This window comes from Delphinus delphis, chromosome 5 (genome assembly GCF_949987515.2).
Source record: "Delphinus delphis chromosome 5, mDelDel1.2, whole genome shotgun sequence".
NCBI lineage: Eukaryota > Metazoa > Chordata > Mammalia > Artiodactyla > Delphinidae > Delphinus > Delphinus delphis.
Genome location: NC_082687.1, coordinates 15,381,009 through 15,404,457, shown reverse-complemented (window position 1 = coordinate 15,404,457; position 23,449 = coordinate 15,381,009).

The following is a 23,449-nucleotide window of genomic DNA, read 5'->3' as shown; positions in this document are numbered from 1 at the left end:
AAAGATCAGAGTTGAAATAAATGAAATAGAAACAAAGAAAATCATAGCAAAGAGCAGTAAAACTAAAAGCTGACTCTTTGAGAAGATAAACAATATTGATAAACTCTTAGCCAGACTCATCAAGAAAAAAATGGTGAACACTCAAATAAACAGAATTAGAAATGATAAAGGAGAAGTAACAACTGACACTGCAGAACTACAAAGGATCATGAGAGATTGCGACAAGCAACTATATGCCAGTAAAATGGACAACCTAGAAGAAATGGAAAAATTCTTAGAAAAGCACAAACTTCTGAGACCAGGAAGAAATAGAAAATATAAACAGACCAATCACAAGCACTGAAATTGAAACTGTGATTAAAAATCTTCCAACAAACAAAAGCCTAGGACCAGATGGATTCACAGACAAATTCTATCAAACATGTAGAGAAGAGCTAACACCTATCCTTCTCAAACTCTTCCAAAATATAGCAGACAGAACCCACCCAAATTCATTCTACGAGGCCACCGTCAGCCTGATACCAAAATCAGACAAAGATGTTACAAAAAAAGAAAACCACAGGCCAATATCACTGACGAACATAGATGCAAAAATCCTCAACAAAATACAAGTAAACACAATCCAGCTGCACATTAAAAGGATCATACACCATGATCAAGTCGGGTTTATCAGGGGAATGCAAGGCTTCTTAATATACACAAATCAATCAACGTGATACACCATATTAACAAATTGAAGGAGAAAAACTAAAAGATAATCTCAACAGATACAGAAAAAGCTTTTGACAAATTTCAATACCCGTTTATGTTAACACTCCAGAAAGTAGGCATAGAGGGAACTTACCTCAACATAATAAACGCCATCTATGACAAACCCACAGCCAACATTGTTCTCAATGGTGAAAAACTAAACCATTTCTACGAAGATTAGGAACAAGACAAGGTTGCCCACTCTCACCACTATGATTCAGCATAGTTTTGGAAGTTTTAACCATAGCAATAGAGAAGAAAAAGAAATAAAAGGAATCCAAATCAGAAAAGAAGAAGTAAAGCTGTCACTGTTTACCTATGACATGGTACTACACATAGAGAATCCTAAAGACTCTACCAGGAAACTACTAGAGCTAATCAATGAATCTGGTAAAGTAGCAGCATACATAATTAATACACAGAAATCTCTTGCATTCCTATACACAAATGATGAAAAATATGAAAGAGAAATTAAGGAAACCTTCCTATTTACCACTGCAACAAAAAGAATAAAATTCCTAGGAATAAACCTACCAAAGGAGACAAAAGGCCTGTATGCAGAAAACTATAAGACACTGATGAAAGAAATTAAAGATGATACAAGAGATGGAGAGATAGAGCATGTTCTTGGTTAGGAAGAATCAACATTGTGAAAATGACTATACTACCCCAAGCAATCTACAGATTCAGTGCAATCCCTATCAAACTACCAATGGCATTTTTCACAGTACTAGAACAAAAAAATTCAAAAATTTTATGGAAACACAAAAGACCCCGAATAACCAAAGCAATCTTGAGAAAGAAACACGGAGCTGGAGGAATCAGGCTCCCTGACTTCAGACTATACTACAAAGTTGCAGTAATCAAGACAGTATGGTACTGGCACAAAAACAGAAATATAGATCAATGGAACAGGATAGAGAGCCCACAGAAAAACCCATGCACATATGGTCACTTTATCTTTGATAAGGGAAGCAAGAATATACAATGGAGAAAAGACAGCCTCTTCAATAAGTGGTGCTGGCAAAACTGGACAGCTACATGTAAAAGGATGAAATTAGAACACTCTCTAACACCATACACAAAAATAAACTCCAGATGGATTAAAGACCTAAATGTAAGGCCAGACACTATCAAACTCTAAGGGGAAAATGTAGACAGAACCCTCTTTGACATAAATCACAGCAAAATCCTTTTTGATCTGCCTCCTAGAGAAATGGAAAAGAAAACAAAAACAAACAAATGGGACCTAATGAAACTTAAAAGCTTTTGCACAGCAAAGGAAAGCATAAACAAGACCAAAAGACAACCCTCAGAATGGGAGAAAATAGTTGCAAACGAAGCAACTGACAAAGGATTAATCTCTAAAATTTACAAGCAGCTCATGCAGTTCAATATCAAAAAAAAAAAACCAAGCAAAAAAACAGCGCAATCCAAAAATGGGCAGAAGACCTAAATAGACATTTCTCCAAAGAAGATATACAGATTGCCAACAAACACATGAAAGGATGCTCAACATCACTAATCATTAGAGAAATGTCAATCGAAACTGCAATTATGTATTGCCTCACACTGGTCAGAATGGCCATCATCAAAAAATCTACAAACAGTAAATGCTGGAGAGGGTGTGGAGAAAAGGGAACCCTCTTTCAGTTTTTGGGAATGTAAATTGACACAGCCACTGTGGAGAACAGTATGTAGGTTCCTTAAAAAACTAAAAATAGAACTACCTTACAACCCAGCAATCCCACTACTGGGCATGTAACCTGAGAAAACCATAATTCAAAAAGAGTCATGTAACACAATGTTCATTGCAGCACTATTTACAATAGCCAGGACATGGAAGTAACCTAAGTGTCCATTGACAGATGAATGGATAAGAAGATGTGGCACATATATACAATGGAATATTACTCAGCCATAAAAAGAAATGAAATTGAGTTATTTGTAGTGAGGTGTATGGACTTAGAGTATCTCATACAGAGTGGAGTAAGTCAGAAAGAGAAAAACAAATACTGTATGCTAATACATATATATGGAATAAAAAAAAAGGTTCTGAAGACCCTAGGAGCAGGACAGGAGCAAAGGCACAGACGTAGAGAATGGACTTGAGGACATGGCAAGGGGGTAGTGTAAGCTGGGACTAAGTGAGAGAGTGACTTGGCCTTATATACACTACCAAATGTAAAATAGATAGCTAGTGGGAAGCAGACAAATAACACTGCTCAAGGGAGATCAGCTTGGTGCTTTGTGACAACCTAGAAGGGTGAGATAAGGAGGGTGGGAGGGAGACGCAGAGGGAGGGGCTATGGGGATATATGTATATGTATAGCTGATTCACTTTGTTATACAGTAGCAACTAGCAACAATGTAAAGCAATTATAGTCTAATAAAGATATTCATAAATAATTAATGACAGATTAATAGCGAGACTCTTGAACATTTCAGTACTCATGTTATTTGAAACAATTCATATTTATTCATCCCAAACTGCCCAGCCTGGTGGTGATTTGTTGATCTGTATGCTAAGTAAATACAACATGCTTTTCATTTTCAGTGGGTTAAGGATTTGGAGTCAGACAAGATTTGAATACCAGGTACCAGCTGTAATTAACCTATCTGGTCCACAGTTTTCTTTTTCATAAAATGAAAAAAATTTGAGATTATTGAGGATTAAATGGATCAATGGGTGTAACTTTCCACTCTGGTGCCTGACACTCCGTATGTGGGTTAGTTCCCTTTTCTTCATCACTGAAGACTTCCCTGATGTTGACTTCCTGATTGCTGGTATGATCTTCTAAATAACATTTGTTTCTGGATTCCTTATGGCTGTTCTCTACTTGCCTGTTTGAAAAACACTGTGTCCATGTTGGAGCTCTCTGAGGCAAAATCTATGTGGAATTGTATTACTATCATTACTATCTATGATGTATCTCTTCCATATCATGTTTTATATGTGTAGCTAGACTTCTTCCTGGCACCTGTTGCAGGGTCTGTGTCCTGTGTGTGACCCACCCCTGGGACAAATTCCACAGTCTGACCCTACCAGCCTGCTCTATTCTGTTATGGCTAGCATGCCATCCATTTTCCTGCTCCAGGATTAGACAGAAAATATTTACACAACTCCTTATATCTGTAAGAAAATGACTCTTTACGTATTCAGTGGTTTTGGATTTGCTACATGGGAAACAAAGAAACAAACATAAACCTATTTATCATTTCATAAATTCTCCAAAGCATGTGCATGTATAGAAAGCCTAATACTTCCCAGTACTGCTGATGAGTTTTGAAAAACTTCTTAATAATTTTATAAGTGGTAGAGATGGTAAAACCATTTGTGGAAATATATATCCTAATAATGTAAGCTTTGTTTTCCAAGACAGTTTAATTAGCAGATCATGTTGGTCTAATTGAAAAGAAGCATAACAAACAAACAATAAATAGCCCTATTTGAAAATAATTCCTACTCCAGTTAGTTGGGCTTCCTGGGGGAAAAAATAAAAACAATCCATAAAAAAATTGAACATACAAAACAAAGAACACTGTTTTGCCAATTATTAAAGATAACTCAGTGTACGTCAATTTGTTGTTAATATATAAGCTTTTCTAAAGACTTTCTTCTGTAGGGAATTTTCATTTGAAGGTTTTTGGTGCCTGTATTAAAATCTGTAGTACTCACCTTTTCCTGCATAAGGACTAGAAGCTTACTCATATGGGGCATGCAGAAAATATTAGCAGTATTTTAATGGTGTTAAAGTATTTATCTGCCAGGGATATAGAATATTTCCTCTCAATCATCCTTCTTTCCCTGAGGGGTCCCTAAGGGAGCCCTGTGCATAGCTGAATGGGAATTAAAGTATATTTTATGATTATTTGGGTCAACCCAAATCAGAAATGCAGGGCTCGTTGGCATAAGCTAAACTGGATTGCATGGCTTCAACTTGAACTCTGGTACAGTTTTATACTTCTTCCTTGATTCTAAATCTTGCTACTAACAAGCTAAACCTGTCTGTGTGGAAAGAGAAAATATGGCCTGTCCTCAGAGTCATGCATTGACTAATCTAGCATTGATTAAAGAAAAGAGAAGACAGCCTGCCTCGTTGTGCTCCACCGAGGCAGTATGGAACCCAGGAGAGAGGAGGAAGCTGAACTTCTGCCTTGAGGCATGGGCAGTATACCTTCTGGTGAAATGTGGCACCGGGAGGTGGTCCTGGATTCCGATGAGATAAAATAACAAGCAGAGTCAGACTGAGAAAGAGTGGACATGATGCCTCCTACCTATGGTGATGGAAAAGAGAGGGGACTTTAATCACTTTACATAGCCTCCTTTAAGTATCTTGTACTCTTTCCATAGAACACTGGATAGAGGCCCACTGGCGGGAGGCCCCCTGCTGTGTGTTTGCATCCCAGTCATTGCAAAAGTAGGCTTTATGCTATGAACTTCACCTAACAGGGCCCACAGATGTATTCACATTGTGGGGTTGTTCTGGAAGATGGTTATGCATTAAAGCCACTTAACTACATCAGCCACTTTAATCTTATGTGTATATTACAATTACTTGGGCACTGTTTGCCAATGCAACATTTTATGCCAAATATTGTGTCATTCTGGAAAATAATCCTTGTACTGGAGTAAGATGTTATGTTTTTTGTGTGTGTTTTGTATACAAAGAAGAAATTACTTCATGTATCAACAACCTAGCATTAAGTTACTTAAGGATTCCAGTAATATCCTATGTAGCCCTAGGTTGAAACATTACTGATCATTGCCTAGGGAAATTACTAATTTTATGTTAATATATGCCTTACCTAATTTATACTATAGTTCAGTCATAATTGCAAACTATTTTTGAATTGCGGTTTTGCTTCTAACCAAATGTTTTTAATATTTTTCCTCTAAAAAGTTATTTTATTTAAAATAATAAAGAATATCATATATACTGAAATGAACGACAATAAGAAAATAGACACACATGTATCCACCATTAAAATTAAATAAATGTTAATATCTTTGCTTCTAAAAATCTAATTAAAAGGAGAGCTAAAATGATACAGATGTAAATAAGCTCCCTTGCCGTTTCTCTCAACTTTTCATTTCCCAGAGATAAAGGAGATGCCCAAGGTTGACATATTCCATTTATATTTATATATTAGAACTTATACTATTTATTTATTTATCATTATAATATTAACATTTTAAAATGTATATTTTGCAACATTATATAGTTTCTTACTGTGTGTATTCTCACTCATTTGACCTTATAAATTATAAAATCTTTATAGTGATATATATATATTCACTTAATTGCACTATTTTATAATTTTACATTATATTAGAGTTATTTTCAGTTTCCTATTTAAAATGAGACAGCCATAATTAGCATTCATTTTGTCTCTTTATTCACAGGAAGATACAGAAAAGTTTATTTCCTGGGTCAAAGGATATGTGCATAATCAACTTTTCTTGATATTGCCAAATTAATTTCAAAATTGTAGCAATTTAACTCTCATTAGCAAAGTGCTATCAGACATTGATTTTGGTCAATATGATATCTATGAAATGACATATAAATGTTCTAATTTGTATTCCCCCATTTCTGGTAGGAATAAATCTGTTCATATTTTTTGCCATTTTTCCAATGCTTCATCTTTCCTTTCTTATTGATTTGTAGGAGTTCTTTAATTTCTACTTTCTTTGTCCTATTAGCCTTGCTTAAGAAATATTTCCCTACACTGATGTAATAAAGATATTCCCATTTCTATTTGAGGGTGTGTGTTTAGAAAATAATTACAACTACTTACGCACAAATATATTTTGCTAGTTGGCTTAAATCTAATGAAGCAGCATATCACAAGTTGATCTTATAGTTTTCTAAGAGTTTATTTTTCTTTTTGATGCATAATGGATTTGTGTATTTTAAATAATGGGTAAAATCCTATGAATCCTATGATTTTCTTATGCTTTATTTTAAAACATTTTCTTTTTTTCACATTCATGTCTTTAATTCATTTGAAATTTATTTTTGCGTACCATGTGGCAGAGGTATCTTAATTATTTTTCATTTTATGAGTAGTTCACCCATTCTTCCCTAACTGATTTGCATTGCTCTCTCTATCACATATAATGTCCCCGTGTGTCTACAGTGGTCTGTTTTTGAGACTTCTTTGTTCATTTTTCTGTGTTTCCAACTCTATGCCAATGCCACATTTTCTTAATTATTGTAGATTTTTATAAATTTTGCTGGCTGTTTCCATCACCAAAGGTAAACAGATCGTCCTGGTTGTCATCTGATCTGGGTAAGACCGCCTTTGTCAGCCTCCAACCCTCCACTGTAGAAGTCAACCTCAGTGCAATCAGTCTCCATCCAGCCATACAACTTCTGTTAGCAGGAGCCCTGGAAATATTCCCATGCAGTGCAGCCCACTCTGTCTTATACATCTACCATGATCTACCTCAGGACCATCATGACTAGTTTCTTTATGCTTTTTATTACTATTTTTATACCAGCATACAAATGCAAAACTTTTAGGTCATCTTTCTTCACCATATGACTTTGAGTATATCTCTTTTCTGAATACATCTATCCCCATTCCCAAGTCCTAAACTATAGAGAGACTCAAAGATGGAAGTCATTCAAGAATTCTGGATATTTTTCAGCCAACATTTCTTCAAATATTACCACTCTCCAACTCCCAATGGTATCGGCTTTTGGAATTCCTATAGGAGTTTCTGTTTTTAAGTTTCTGCCTTTATTCACTATGTTTCTTAATTTCTCCATCATAATTTTGAATTCTTTACATCTGTGCATTTCAGGTAATTGCCTCAGTTTTATCTTGAAATTTATTTTCCTAATAATTTAACTAATTTATTGTGCATATCTTATTTCAATGATGATATTCTTTTCTTCTAAGAGTTTTGGTAGTTTGTTAAAAATATCTAGCATGTTTTTCATATTTTATTATTTTATCTTATAAGGATATCAATTCATTATTATATGTCTTTAATGTTTTTAGTATACTTCCTTTGTATTATTTAAATGCTTTTTATTATGCAAATGTCTGAGGATTACTATCCCTCTTGATTCTCACTCTAGGTGTTGGTTTCCCTCATTAATTTCCTTTGTGAAGCTCTTCTTCAGTGGGATTTATCAATAGTTATCCTGTGACCTGAGCAATTTGTGTTTGACTTTACCAGGCACTTCAGGGCTATCAGTAGTGCAGGACCAACTTTTATGGTCTTTGGAACTAGTTTGGAAGTTTTGGAACTACTGGTCACTTCACACAAAAACTTTGTAAGGTACAGGGCAAGGTTATGAATTCTCACTGACTTTATTTTTTCCACTTGGATCCTATGAGAGACAGACAAGTTTCCTTTTTCACTTATTTGTCCCATTGGACAGATTATCTGTTCTCAGATTATACATTTAGTAGTTTAACAGCTCTTTAAATGTCTCCATTTTATGTCTAGGCTTCTCAGATCAACTCCCTGCATTTCACAGGTTAAGGTCTTACCTCCTGCCCCCATGTGACAAAACTAATGGACTAATGTGGGAACCACCTGTACTTCGCCAACCCCCTCCCCATTGTTTTGCCAAAGGTTGCATATGAGCCCTTGTGCTTTTACTTTCAATTCCTTCTGTATTTCCTGCACCTGGTGATTTATTTAGTTTTTTAAAAATTCCAATCTCAGCTTTCAATATGTGAATGTGTTGTGAATAGTTTTCTTAAATGTTAGTGTTTGGAATGTCTGCAGTTTACCTAGTCAGCTGCATTTTTGGAATGTGAAGTCAAATAACTTGTTTACTTAACTAGTTTTCTTGAAGATTATTAACATGTCAAAGGAACACTTAATCTATGAACAAAAGAAGTAAAGGTTAGAAACACAAACCCTTATTTTGGCAATTTAAACAATGTAACAATGATGTAGTCTCAGCTTCTTAAAATATACAGAAGCCTTTAGGCAAGTTTAATTATGGAAAAAATATCAATAGGCAGCATATGATATTACGAAGAAAATCTTATATATAGAATTCTCTTAACCAACAGAGTCAATATTTAAACAACAAGATTATGAAACATTTAGCTGTTTTTTATTTTGAGAAACAAAAAGAGAAAAAAAAAATTAAGTGTATTGTGTTAATAATTTTGGTTAAATTACTTAATCTCCCTATGCCTTATTATTCCCAACTTTAAATGAAAATGAGAATTACGTGTATTTCGTAAGTATACTGTGAGGATTAAATAAATTGAACACAATTAGAACAGTCCCTAACAGCACAAAATAAATGCTTACTATTGCTCTTGTTATTATTATCTGTTTTGGTTATGTAGAGTTGAATAAGAAACAGTCCTAAACTTATGTGATGGTTCATGTTTCAAGATGACTGGATCACAGGGCACCCTGTTATTTGGCTAAACATTATTTCTGTATGTGTCTGTAAGAGTGTTTCTGGATAAAATTAGTATTTCAATGAATGGACTCAGTAGAGCAATTTGCCCTGCCCAGTGTGGGTGGGCGTCATCTAATTAGCTGAGGGCCTGAAAAGAACAAAAATTTGAAGGAAGAAAGAATTCAGCCCTTCCTGCCTGATTGCTTAAAAGCTTTTCTTGCCCTCTGTGCTTCTGGTTCTCAGGCCTTAGGACCTGAACTGATTCTCAAGGTAAATAATTCCTAAAGGACATTGCAAATATGACTTGTTTCAGCTCTTCTACATCTGAGGCCTCGCTTGGGAAGACTCAGCATCTGGGATGGACTCAAAAGACTAGAGTCTAGAATTATCTGAGGGTTTCTTCAGTCACATGGCTGGCATCTGTGATCGGATGACTTAAAGCCTGGTATAGATGAATCTGCCAATGAGAGCACCTGCATATGACCTTTTTGTGTGGCTCACAGTGTGGTGGCTGGGTTCTGCCAGGAAGCATTCCCTTGAGACCAAATGTTCTGAGATACCAAGGTGGAAGCTTCAAAGCTTCCTTTGACAAAGCCTTGAAAATCATACAGCATTATTTCTATTGCACTCTATTGGTCACTCTTCCACCCAGATTCATAGCAATAGTAGTAGCAGGAGTAGTTGCAGCAGCAATAATAAATAATCCTACTGCAAGAGACTAAAAAATGCCATACCTCCAAGGATATCAGGCCCAAATCCCTGGAACCTATAAAAGGTACTTTATTTGGAAAAAGGTTCTTTTCAGATGTGATTAAATTAAGATCTTGAGATGGGGAGATTATCCTGGAGTATCCAGGTTGACCCTAAATATATCACATGTATCCTTATAAGAGAGAGGCAGAGGGAGATTTGACTCACAGAGGAGAAGGTGACATGAATATGGAGCAGAGAGAAATTTGAAAATGCTGGTCTTGAAGACTGGAGTAATACAGCCAAAAATCAAGTAATGCTGGCACCCACCAGCAACCAGAAGACACAAGGAACAGATTCTCCCCTAGAGCCTCCAAATGGAGTGAGGCCCTGCTGACACCTTATTTTGGCCTAGTGATGCTGATTTAGAAATTCTGGCCTCTAGAATTATAAAATAATGAATTTCTGTTCTTTTAAGACACCAAGTTTTTGGTAAGGTGTTACCATCCTCAGGAAATTAATAGAGTACCAGTAATAACCACTAGTCTACTTCAACCTTACTCAATTTTCAGTAGAAAATTCAAGTCCAGAAGAATTAAAGAGAATCATTCAGGGTCACACAGTTAACTAACTAGGATTAAAACCATAGAGTAGTCCAAGTCTTAGATCTTTGGAGTTCTAGTCCAATCTTTACATTATGTTCATTGTACTGTATTATTAGCTGTGATTTAATGTAAAACTGTACTGAAAAGATAAAAGAGTTCTTTCCACCAAACAATTAAAAATTGGGCTATTATTTCTGTTTGAAAAGGAAGTTATTCTTTCACCTTTAAAAAAAACCCCTGAGATTCAAATGTGTAGTGAAAAAATGTATAAATTGAGAAGGCGCTGGTAATTCCAACGTAAGGAATTTAACAGAGTTTTGAGTTCACGGAACTTGCAGTTTTAGTAGAGTGATGGACAATTAGCCTTTACATGATACTGTGATTTTGTGATTTGCTATGATAGTAGAACAGTGGGGGTTACTATTGGAGCCACTAACCCTACCCCATAGGTCAGGCCTGATGGGACCCAGGTATATGTTAGTGTGTGTGTGTGTGTGTGTGTGTGTGTGTGTGTGTGTGTGTGTGTGTAGGGAGAGGGTGCATGCATAAAAGAGAGAAAGAGTGTAATGTATAGCATGGTGACTATAGTTTTTTTTTTTAATTTTTCTTAAATTTTTGGCTGCGTTGGGTCTTTGTTGCTGCGTGCAGGCTTTCTCTAGTTGCGGTGAGCAGGGGCTACTCTTTGTTTCAGTGTGCGGGCTTCTCATTGCAGTGGCTTCTCTTGTTGCAGAGCACAGGCTTGAGGCACTCAGGCTTCAGTAGTTGCAGCACGCAGGCTCTAGAGCACAGCCTCAATAGTTGTGGCACACCAGCTTAGTTGCTCCTTGGCATGTGGGATCTTCCCAGACCAGGGATTGAACCCGTGTCCCTTGCATTGACAGGCAGATTCTTAACCACTGCGCCACCAGGGAAGTCCAAGCATGATGACTATAGTTAATGACACTGTATTGCATATTTGAAATTTTCGAAGACAGTAGATCTTAAAAGTTCTCATCCCAAGAAAAAAAAAAAAAGAAAAAATTGTAGCTATGTAGATTACATTTGTTTACTAGGCTTATTGTGATGATCAGTTCACAGTGTATACAAATATCACAGCATATGTTGTACACTTGAAACTAATATAATGTTGTATATCAATTTGACCTCAGTAGAGAGAGAGAGAGAGAGAATCTTAACCAATTTTAGAAGTTCAAGGAAGATTTCTCAAAGTAGTGACTGCTAAGCTAACACTGGGAAGATTAGGCAGAGCAATAAGGCGATGATGAGAGCAGCATGTTTGTAGAGCTTATCATTTTTTTTTTCTTTTGTGCTGTTTATTTTTTTTGAATTTTATTTATTTTTTCTATAGCAGGTTCTTATTAGTTATCTATTTTATACACATCAGTGTATACATTTCAATCCCAATCTCCCAATTTATCCCACCACCACTCTCCCCCACTCTCCCCCCTTGGCATCCATACATTTGTGTAGAACTTATCTTTAAGCAGCAAGAGTGTGAATTGTATAGCAGACTATCAATATTAAGTCAGAGTTGGGTTGGTTGTATTGACAGAAAGGAAGACAGCAGGGGTTTCCTTTTGGTGAGCCAAGCAAGGGTTGCATGCCAGAAGTAGCCTGACTACAGGAGTAAGAAATGCTCAGATCCTTTTAGGTACAGGCAGCAGAGAAACTATGAAATGAAGAACAGCAAACCTAATTCAGCTCTTCAATTAGGTAGCAACTGCAAAGGAAAGAATATTCTTTAGAGATTAGAAATTACTGTGCTTATATGACTTGTTTTCCAAACATAGTCCTATACACAAATGGAAATTATAGTTACTTGTATCATCTTTAAATATCACTTTTTCCACAAAAATGCTGAATTTATAGGACACGCTAAAGAATACACTATGTGGTAAAAATGGGTCATCCAACTTTTATTGGTGTGTCTGAAACCGGGTCTTCAGCAAACATTGCAGTGTGCCTTCTCCCCATTCCACTAACACTCATCTCATTTCACTGAGCCAAAGGTATTCAGTAAATAACCATCACTTTTTTTCTGTATTCTTGGTGATTCTACTTTCTATTTTTAGTGAAAATAGAGCTGGAAAGGAATGGTAAATTATATATGAAGTTAAATGAGATGACTAAGCAAGTGCATATACCATTGCTTAAGAGTGTAACCAATGAGCATCCAGTTTTATAATCTTTGAGTTTCTTTTGCAACAGATGTTTATGTTTGAGTCCACTGCTTTTTGTGCTCATTTTCAAAAGGATGTGTCTCCTTATTCATTCCTTACTCAGTGTGTCACTTTGGAGTATGCCACCATTGCAACACAGTTTATTTTTAAAAGTAGCATCCTGTTTTAAGCTTTTAAATTTTTATCACAATATATTATGAAATACCTCTCTTTCAATTTTTAAAATTTGAGATTGCTGCAAAAATGTAAAATCTGCCCCTCAGGTAAATTTGTGACCATCTGCCTGGAAGTCATAATTGAAGGGCCAGTTATGGATGAAGTGGCCTCATGAGAGAATATATCCTGAGTTAAAAACAGAATATATAACAGCTTTAAGGGATTCCTAAAATGAATGACTCAACAGAAGAGGGGAAGCATAAACGTGTCTGAAAGGACTAGTTATAGAGATGGCAGGAAAGCAGGACAGTGTCACATCACGGCTTCAAAAAAAGGAGACTGTTTCAATAGCAAAGGAGCATTCAAATGTGGATGGCTGATGGGGGAATCAAACAAGTGGGGTGTGGAAGAAGTTACCAGTTTCCAAACATGGCCATAGAGATGAGGGACCAATAGCAAGAAGATCAAATAAAATATTCTAAAAACTTTAAAACCACTTTAAGTCAAAAAAAATGATGAATATGACCATGGAACATTGTCAGAAAGTGCACACAGCAGTATACTATAGAATGTACAAAAATCTCTAACACATATTTAACCACTTTTTCAAAGAGTTTGGTTGTTTGAAAAGAGAGATAGAGAACTGTAATTGAGGGTGCTGGTGGGGTCCAAGAGACTGGGTGTGTTTAAAGGCTGATGGAAAGACTCAAGGGAGAGGAAGAGTTTGCAAAACAAGAGTAGAGGAATAGTTGGTGGAATAAGGTCCTGAAAAGGAATGAAGGTAGTTCCACAGCACCCACAGAAATTGGCTTCAGGCACCTTGAGCTGCTCCTCCCAGCAGCAGCAGGGGAGGAGAAAAGGTAATTTTAGTAGTTCTGAAGGGAGCCTCTATGATAAGATTTCTTTTTTTTTTTTTTTTTGATAACTTAAGATACAAAGTCATTTGAAGGACCTAAAGGAACTTGAAGATTATTAGTTAACAGTTGACCCAATCTAACTCTTTTATAATTATAGCTAAGCATCCTCAGCTTCTTGGAAGCAGGGCTGGCTAGAGCAGGTGTTTGGTTTTGTTCCAAGATGTGTTTTTTTGCCCAGGTAAGTGTTATAAAAAAGATGAAGCATTAAAGTAACTTGGGACAATGACAAGAATGTTCTTAAAATAATGCTCCTAGGAATCTAATCCAGATGTGTTTAGAATTGAATAATATGTCTATTTCCTGAGAATTCAGCTGAAATAATGGGGTCAGTCACTGAAAGGTGAATGAAACCATAGGGTCTCCGTAAAGGTGAATGAAACCATAGGGTCATCATTGAATAAGAGAGTTGAAAGGAAGGAGGTTGTAATCAGAGATTGTGATTCTTGAGATGGTGATACAGGTTCAGCAATTTTGAGTGATAACAGCATTCAAGATGAGGCTGTAAGTGTGTGTTGTTGCACAGGTACTGATGATGAGGAAGGGATTAATGACAATAATAGCTTATATTTATTGATGGCTTATTATAAACCAGGTACTGGTTTATCTGCTGTTTTTATCTACTGTTGTTTTCTCCCAACAATTCTAAAATGAGTTACTGTACCAACCCTATCTTACAGATGAGAAAGTTAAGACACTAACAATTTAGTAACTTGCCTTGGGATCAAAGTTATCTGCTTCAGTAAATAGGTGGACAGGCAGCTTACACAGTCCACAATTTTGCCCCTGACCTATATTGCTTCTTTTTTTTTTTTTTTTTTTTTTTGGTACGTGGGCCTCTCACTGTTGTGGCCTCTCCCGTTGCGGAGCGGAGGCGCAGGCTCAGCGGCCATGGCTCACGGGCCCAGCTGCTCTGCGGCATGTGGGATCTTCCTGGACCGGGGCACAAACCCGTGTCCCCTGCATCGGCAGGCAGACTCTCAACCACTGCGCCACCAGGGAAGCCCTATATTGCTTCTTTAAAATGCCTGGTATAAGGTGAGTATTCTATGTGGATGCTAAAGTCATCCAAGATATTGGTGTTTGTGGTAGAAGACCATAGTCAAAGTGCTAGACTTTTCAGTGAATGAGGGTAAGTGGCTCAAATTCAGGTGACAGTCTGCAGTGAGAGAAGAGAGCTGCTGAGTTTCATGGAGTGAGCTGCAGTTAGTCAAGTTTGATGAAAGTAATGATATGGAAAGTCTGGAAGAGACTATGTGGCTCTAAGAGGGGCACATCCTTAACCCCTGGCCTAATGAGGATGAGGGTAAGAATATATACATATCAAATATTTGAGATAGTTCAAGAAAAGAAAAAAGAACATTTTCAAGGAAGACCTACGTATCAGTTAAAACAGAAAGGTAGAACAAATACAAATGTGGTTGAAGATACAGAGGATGTGTTGGTTAAGAAGAAAGAGATCCAGATGCCTCTGTGGAAGAGTTTGAAAAGTAAGTGAAGAAAAGGGTTTGGGTAAATGCAGAAAGCATAATGCATTATGAGAGGATAGTGTGCAAGAAGATTTAAGGGCTAGAATTGGTTATACTTTGTGCAGTGACCAATGAAAACAGACCGAAACATTCCCTTTGAAGAGGGTGAGCACTGGGTTTAAAAGCAGAAGGGCTTGGCTTACATTGATGGGCTGAATGCAGTCTAAGAAATTGTAAACCTCAGACTATTGATTGGTAGACACTACATGGAGAGCTTTGCTGGTAAAGATTGTAAGGTCACATCCTAACTCAGCTGGAAGGAGCAGTGTGACTGAATAGATGGCTCTACCATGGACACAGAAAGAGACAGTGGAGAACATGTAGTTGTCCTTGCTGACCCAGATTCATAATTTATCTGGAAATCACACTTTCCATAGAAGTAGCCATTGTTGTGATAAAATATTTAACAAAGACACTACTCAATCACATGCTTTTCTAGAGAAGTGTCTCTTTATAAATTATTTCTCCAAGATACTGGGTTTAAAATAATGTATAAAAATCTAGGTCAGATCAGGGAATAGGTAGCACATTCAAAACATTAGGTGAAGAATATTGAAAGAAAGGACTATTGATAGAAGCGATAAGAGGCTTAATGGAACCAAGAAGAGACATTAAATCACCCAAAAGCTTATAAAAGCAGGAAGTATTAGCTATCCTAGGCTTGAATGGTCAAGGCAAAGATGAGTGTTACCAGCACCCAGAGAATTGGACTGTGCGACTCTAGCTGTGCCATTGTTCTTTCTGTTGGCACAGTAGCTGTGCCAACAGAAAGAACAATGGAATGACTGATAAAACAAAGTCCCAAAAGAAAGAAACCTGAGGCAATGTGCACCCTGACCTTTCTCTACCATGATACTCCAACCTCCTGTTAGTGCCCTTCTTTGGAAGCTAAAAAGCATGAGGCCCTGAAAATGACATTCATCAATGTTAGTCTCCTGGAGCAAAATCGTAAGGCAGAGAATGATCTGGAAAAGCTAACTGTAAAATTCTCCCCAGAAAGATGATGTCATCATGCTCTGGGCTGCCACTTATGGTTGTGCCCGTTGTGCACTGCACAACCTCAGTAGGCACCATTCCCATAGGCAATAGTATTGAATAGCATTTATGTAGCTCTTCATTCAGAATTGCAGCCATGGCTATGCTTTATGAATCTTTGAATGCATAACCAGATTGCGGTTTGTCTTTTCCTCATAAGAGTTAAATTCAAATTGAAGGAGGTATAGGAGAGGAAAAATAAATTTCCCTCTACCTTTCTGAGTTCTTAGCTGAAACCCCTGTAACAAAAGATAGATTAATGAGAAAAACAAGTTTATTAACATACATTCCTCATTTATACTTGGGAGGTAACCAGGGGAAAATGAGTAACTCTCTGTAGTGGATTACATTTAGACTTACATACCATCTTAATAGGGAAAGGGGAGGGAGGATGTAGGCCTCCTAGGGGAGAGTAAATGATTTTTAAGAAGGATGAATGGGCCCCTAGAAGAAAAGATAAGAGATATGATAGTTTGTGACAGTTTGTCGGGTTGTGGTGTTGACTTCTAGCTTCCTGTCCTGTGATTAGAGTCTGTATTCCCTGGTTGATGAAACTCCTAGGAAGGGGATTTATGGCAATTGAATTCCTTTTGGAGGATTTGTCCTTAGACAGATAAGGGAAATTCAGAAAAAGCCTCTCCCTGCATCTGCTGATTTCAAGTGCCTACAGTTCAAAATAATCAGTATAACCAAAGCAGCATATTTTAGGGTGGCATGTCCTGAAATCCTACAGTCATATTTTGGGGTGACACTCTGTTATACTTCTGAGGATTCTAGGATATCATAATATGGAGTAATAACATCTGTCACAGATTGAGATTTAATGGACAATTAATGTTCGTTAAGTGTGACATAGCTATTGTACAGGATAACCTCATAGAAGTGCCTATTTCTTTCTTACTGTTTGTTTGTATATTAGTAACACATGATTTCATGTAAACTCCAACTCGAACTCTTATCACATCAACAAATATTTTATTTTCTAGTACTGACATATGAAACAGACCAAAAAGTCTCAATGCAGTTGTAGCTTTGAGAAGTTTAATTCAAGAAAGACTTTAGAGAGTGTCGAAAAACATAGATGATGTTTGTAAAGTGCATTGATATCTTCATCACTGTTACTTTATTAGTCTCTTCCAAATGAATTTCAAGTACTTCTTATAGAATCATTATTATAAATAATGTGACACCTTCTTTATCTTTAGTAACTCCATCAGAAGAAGTTTGGGAGAAATGTGGAACTAATGAAGAGATAAAGTGGTGTCCTTGGCTATTCAATCAAGTTTAGAAACATAATTTGAATATATATAAATTTAAGAAAAATTTTAAAATTAATTTTAATGTTCATAAACATTGATAGTATTTAGTTTTTATGGATAACCAGATTCAGATAATATCCTTCTGCTTGCTTAAATTCTAGTATAGAAACCTTAATATTTACAAAGTAACATAAAGTAGCCTCTGAGTAGGGAGAAATCAGAAATACTGTAAAATGGACCAAGGATGAATTTATCTAGTCTTCCATATCATTCAACAATATCACCTTGCTTAAAGAATTGTCAGAACTGCTAAGAACAAATTACATTTTATCACATATTCACTTTGTTGTCCACAGAAAGAAAGCTTGTTAGAGAATGTAGCAAGTTTCATTATCAAAATGTATGGCAAAAAGACACTGACAGGGAAGTGTTAATCTCAGAAAGGAAAAACTAATATGCACAGTATGGGGCATCTTTACCAGAGCTTTTTGTTCACCCAGCTCCATTGCACATTATGTAAATATGTGCTAAACCACTTAAATACTGTTTGAACTACATAATGCAGTATTTTAAAACATTACCTAATAGGAAAATTGTTCAATATCATTTTTTATTAATTGTCTTATTATAGAGTATGATTTGACATAGTGTCTTCGAATGAAGGATATCTGTGACACAAATTCATAGAAACAATAAATATAGAAAAGTGAGGGAAAAAATTAATGTATTCATGTTTCCTCTCTATTTCCTTAAGCAAGAATTTCAGTTCAAAGACTCACGCTTTTTGCTCAAACTTCTGAAATAATGCATTCCTGTTATACTGTCATCCCAAATTCCACCATATGTCAGTTATGCCTCAAAGTTCAATTAAAGTGAGAAGTATGACACACATCAATAGTTCTGGAGTAAAAGTGAAAAGTGCGGGCACTTCTAAATGAAATTTAATTATGATCTTATGGCAGAAATTATTCTAGACAGAAGGGAAATGCAATAGCAAGCAACGCTTCATATTTTGGAATTTTCATCCCCAGAGACAGTTAACCCACAAAAGCTATAGCAACGTTTGATTAAGTCTGCATGTTGTTCTTGACCTCATTAACGGAGTCAGCTGATGGATTTCCAGATCAATTTGTATGCAAATGTAACAGAAGTAGGAATGCAGTTTCACAAATTTCTCTAAGTACTCTTTTTCTCTCTTCCCATCTTCATTTAGGCACTTAGTGATACTTATTGGTGCCCTTATTAAAGTGTTTTGATAACTGATTGTATATGTTAAATGGGAAAAAGGAAGATGTAATTCTAGAAGTTCATTTCAAATAAGACTCTGTGGGATTTAAATGCAGTCTAACATTTTCTGAAGGCTTACAGCTGTGATTTACTTTACTCCTAAATTATTCTAATGCATTCGAATATACTGGGAAATGGCTAGTTGACAAGAACAAAACACAGCACAGTTAACACCCATCCATTCTGAGCTGAAGGGGACATCTCACCACAAAATGGGATAAATGTAGACATTTAGTGTTGTACTGAAAAAATGATAATTATATATTGTAAGACCTATATCTATTTTTAGGCTAATGGATGTGGGATCAACTGATTTCTCAATAAACATTATTTATATGATTCACACTTGTTTGATTTCAGGTGTTTTCATTAAATTCAGTCAATGAATAATATCTTGTGAAGTATCTATTTCTGTGATATCATATTTTTGCCAGGCATTATTAGACATGTTTGGGGAAAGTTAGTTTTAATTTATTTGTTATTATACTAAGATTGCACAAATGTGAACTAGATAGGTAAGATAGATGATAAATAAACTTAATAAGGGGAAAATTAAGAGGCTTAAAGGAGGAAAAATCTGTAAGATTCATGATTGGATGTGTGGAAACGTGAAAGGGAAGGCTAGCGTCAGTCTTAACTGAAGAACTCCTCTAGGACATCAAAAGAGTGACGAATCACAGAGTAGGGTAGGCACATTAAATAGATGGCTTGATGAAATGAACAAGGCTTTATGAAAAGACGAAAACTTGTATTTCAGGTTTCATCTCAGTCAGACAGACTGAGAGTATGTGATTTTCCTCTTTTTCCCAAGGTCTTATGAAAAATTCTGGTCAAAAACAATGAAAACAATGAGGGCAATAGAATAGAGATGTTATTACCATAGTCTTGAAATGCTAAATCCTCACTTGTCATGGCAAAAGTCAATAGATAACATCCACAGTTAATGAATTAATATGCAATGTCATAAGCATATAATCTGGAGTTTTGAAAGTAAGCAAGTGAATAACAGTTACAGACAATTGTTAAAAAAAGTTGTGAATGTGGAAACAGCAGCAGTGGGGCAATGGGACTGTTGCTTTCCTTTATAAATCCTTGTTTACCACTGGGTTTATAAGCCGTGTGTGTGCGTGCGTGCGTGTGTTCCTTTGATAAAGCATAAAACTACTAAGGGGAAAAATAATACCTGCACTATTACTTTGAGAATTCTGTACATTTCTAAATATTCTGTTTACTTTAAGATGATGATTATTAATCAGATATTTAAACTTCACTCACTGCTTTATAATTAAATAGTCAATATTGCTCTCTTATAATATCAGTTGTTTAAACAATTTTATAAAATTTTTGAAAAGTTAAATTATGTTTTGTTATTTTTATTTAAATTACACATTAAGGATTGATTTGTACTGCTGATAAACCTTGTGGCTCAGATGCTTTCGATTGTTTGCAAATGTGGAGTACTTTTATATATAGCAGAATATAATACACTTTCATATAACCCAGAATATGGTATATAATATACCACAGAATATTATATATACCAAAGATGTACATGCCATATACATGCATACATATATGATATATAGAATATACCACAGAATATGGTATATAGTATACTTCTATATACTGTGCAGAATTGATGCTTTTCAGCATTGGCTAGAGTTTAAATTAGCCTAAAGATTTACAAAACCTCCATATTTTGGCATCATTATTCAGTATCAGATCATCAAAAACCTTTTCAATACCTTCTGAAAAATGAGGGAATGTGTTGCTCAGTCTTCTTCAGGTGTACTGAAGAATAAGTGTTCTTATTTAAATCCACTTTATATTAACCTGTCAATGCCTGTAGATTCACAGAAAACCTCCACCAGGCATGAGATTGAAAAGTAATGCATGCCATTACAAGAGCTCAGTGGCCACACACCGCTTTAGAAGACAAGTTGCCTTTGTTAAAATGCTCTGATTTTTTATTAACAGCTTCATTGAGATATATTTGATTCATTTTAAGTGTAAGATTCAGTGATTTTTATTACATTAACAGGATTGTGCTAACATCACCAAAATCTGTTTTTAAGCATTTCTATCATTCCAAAAAGGAAACCTTGTACCCATTTACAGTGATCCCTATTCCTGCCCCTAGCCCTACATCATGAGAGACCTACTTTCTGTCTTTATGGGTTTTATGATCAATTCTTCATGAATAATTTGTGACTGGAACTATGCTTTCAGTTAAATACAAGTTTGGATTCTGTTGTTCAAAGTGTTGTAATTACATAATTTTTAATGTCAGTTTTGCTTTGTACCCTTTTAAAAGGCAAAGTATGTAATTCACGAATACTTTGAAAAGTCAAAATTAAATTGTTTGACTTTGGGCTCTTTCCTTACCCATATCCATTTAATACACCTCTGATCAGAACTGGCTGCATAACTGGCTAATCATCATTATAATTGTATGAATTAATCACATAAAATGTATAAATTGATAGCACAGTCTAGAAAATACTGGCTCCTTGTCAGATTTTCCTCACCTCATAAACTCGATTCAGGATTAGATTTTTAACTGTTTACAACTGAGTAAAAGTAGGTTTATTCTGAACACAAATCCAGTGATTTGCATGTGTTCATTGGACTACAGGTATATTGATAAGTTTTCCCTGAACTGAAGAGTTAACCTAATTGTGACTACATTTTTATAAACAGTGATGTAAATTTCCAGTGAAGTATAAACAAGTTCTCCAAATTATTAGCAACAATTGTTATTTTAGAATTTATTCAAATCCTATGAGAATATTATGGATTAAGATCAAACGCAGTTTGGTGAATGTAAAACAATTTAGAAATATTTCTTTTGAAAATTATGCCTAGGTTGGATGATGGGTTTGGCAGAATGAGTCCATTAGCCTGGTGTCTTTCACCCCACAGCAGGAATAGAAGGAAAGGTTTGTCATTCTTAAAGCTGAAATCTTGTCAGCATCTCTGTAGATTTATGTGACAATTTTCCAATTCCTCATGATTATCTGTCCTGTTGCTCTCCATTACTGCTTTCTCAAGGTTGTTTTGTGTATACTGCTCATGTCATGCTCAGTTGAGGTATAATTGACTGGAAGACCATCTACACTTACAGCGCATTCATACACAAATGAATGGATGCTGGAAAAGTTGTACATGCATTAAGCAGAGCATTAGTTTTGATGTTATTCATTTATCTATCAAATATACTTAGACATATGAGTTCTCTGAAAGCTTGTTTACTGAGAAATGGCACTTTGCTTTTCGATAGGGGAAATGAAAGATATTGCTACTGTCAATGAATTTAAAGGCTTTTATGCAAAAGTCTGAAAAATGAGAACTCACGTCATTCTTCCCTTGTCTGTTCTGTGAGGGTTTAAAGTGAAGTCTCTCAGCAGGCTGTTTGAAAATGTTATGAGCAGAGAGAAAACACATACATGAAAACACACATATTTATTTTGAGTTGCCTTACTTTATCTTTAAAGAGAAGTGTACAGAAATTTAAGTCACTAGTGACTTCCATATTTCTAATTGCAGGTAGTTTCCCGTTGAAAAATAATGCAACACAATAAGCAGATGATTTAAAATGTCATTTTTCATTAATTAGTAAAAATGGACTATATTTCATGTCCTTCGGCGTAAGAAGGAAGCTAGGAAGGGCAAGTCAGTTGAAACAACGGTCAGGAGTATGATCAATTTTCTGAAGGAGAAGTACAGAATATTATATAAAAAGATAGTGGGGACACTAATACTTGTCGAGAAGTCTTGGAAGCTCTTTGGGGAAGTGGCAGATAAGTCTAACTTTGAAAGTTGTACAAGAGTTAGAACCAAAAAGAGAAAAAAAGAATGTTCAGACATTAGAAATAGCAGGTGTGAACACTTCAAGATAGATAAAAGTAAAGCACTTCTGAAAAAAAGTCCAGTATCACTGGAGCACAAAGAACAAGAAAATGTAGGCTGGGCTAGATCATGTAGAGCCTTGCAGACTTCATTAATGGTTTTAGACTTTATTTTAAGGAAAAAAGAGTTAACCACTAAAGGATATTAAATAGAATAGTGAAAAAAATTGGATGTGAATTCTTTAAAAGGACAATTTGGCTGTCATTTGGAATTGAAATTGGAGTAAGAGAGATGAGCTTATGGCTATTGTAATGGTCCAGACTAAGGAGAGCTGGTTAGCACCCATTGGTTGGAAGGGGGATATAGAGAAGTGGGGAATTGAACACTTGTGGGATATTCAGGGGAGGAGTATAGAAACCACAGGAATTATGTTAGATGCTTCCATATGAATTCTCATTGAAATCCCAAATTATTTTAAGATGCATGTCATCATATCATTTTTAGATCTGTAAAAATGGAAGCTTAGAGTAAAATGGAAGCCCAAACTATTAGATGTGATAGACCTTTTACTAAAAGGTCTGAATTAAAAATCAACCATATGCCAATCAACTTTTTTTGATATAACCTTTAAATTAAACATATAACATTTTAATAAACAATTTTTTAGCATCCTTGTCACTAAAGCTCACTAATTCTTAGTATTGACACCATTTGGAAACCCTCATTGTTTCCTAATTTCTTTTCAAAGTGTCAGTGACATTTTGAAATTTTATATGACACAAATATTCTTTTATCTCATTTATAC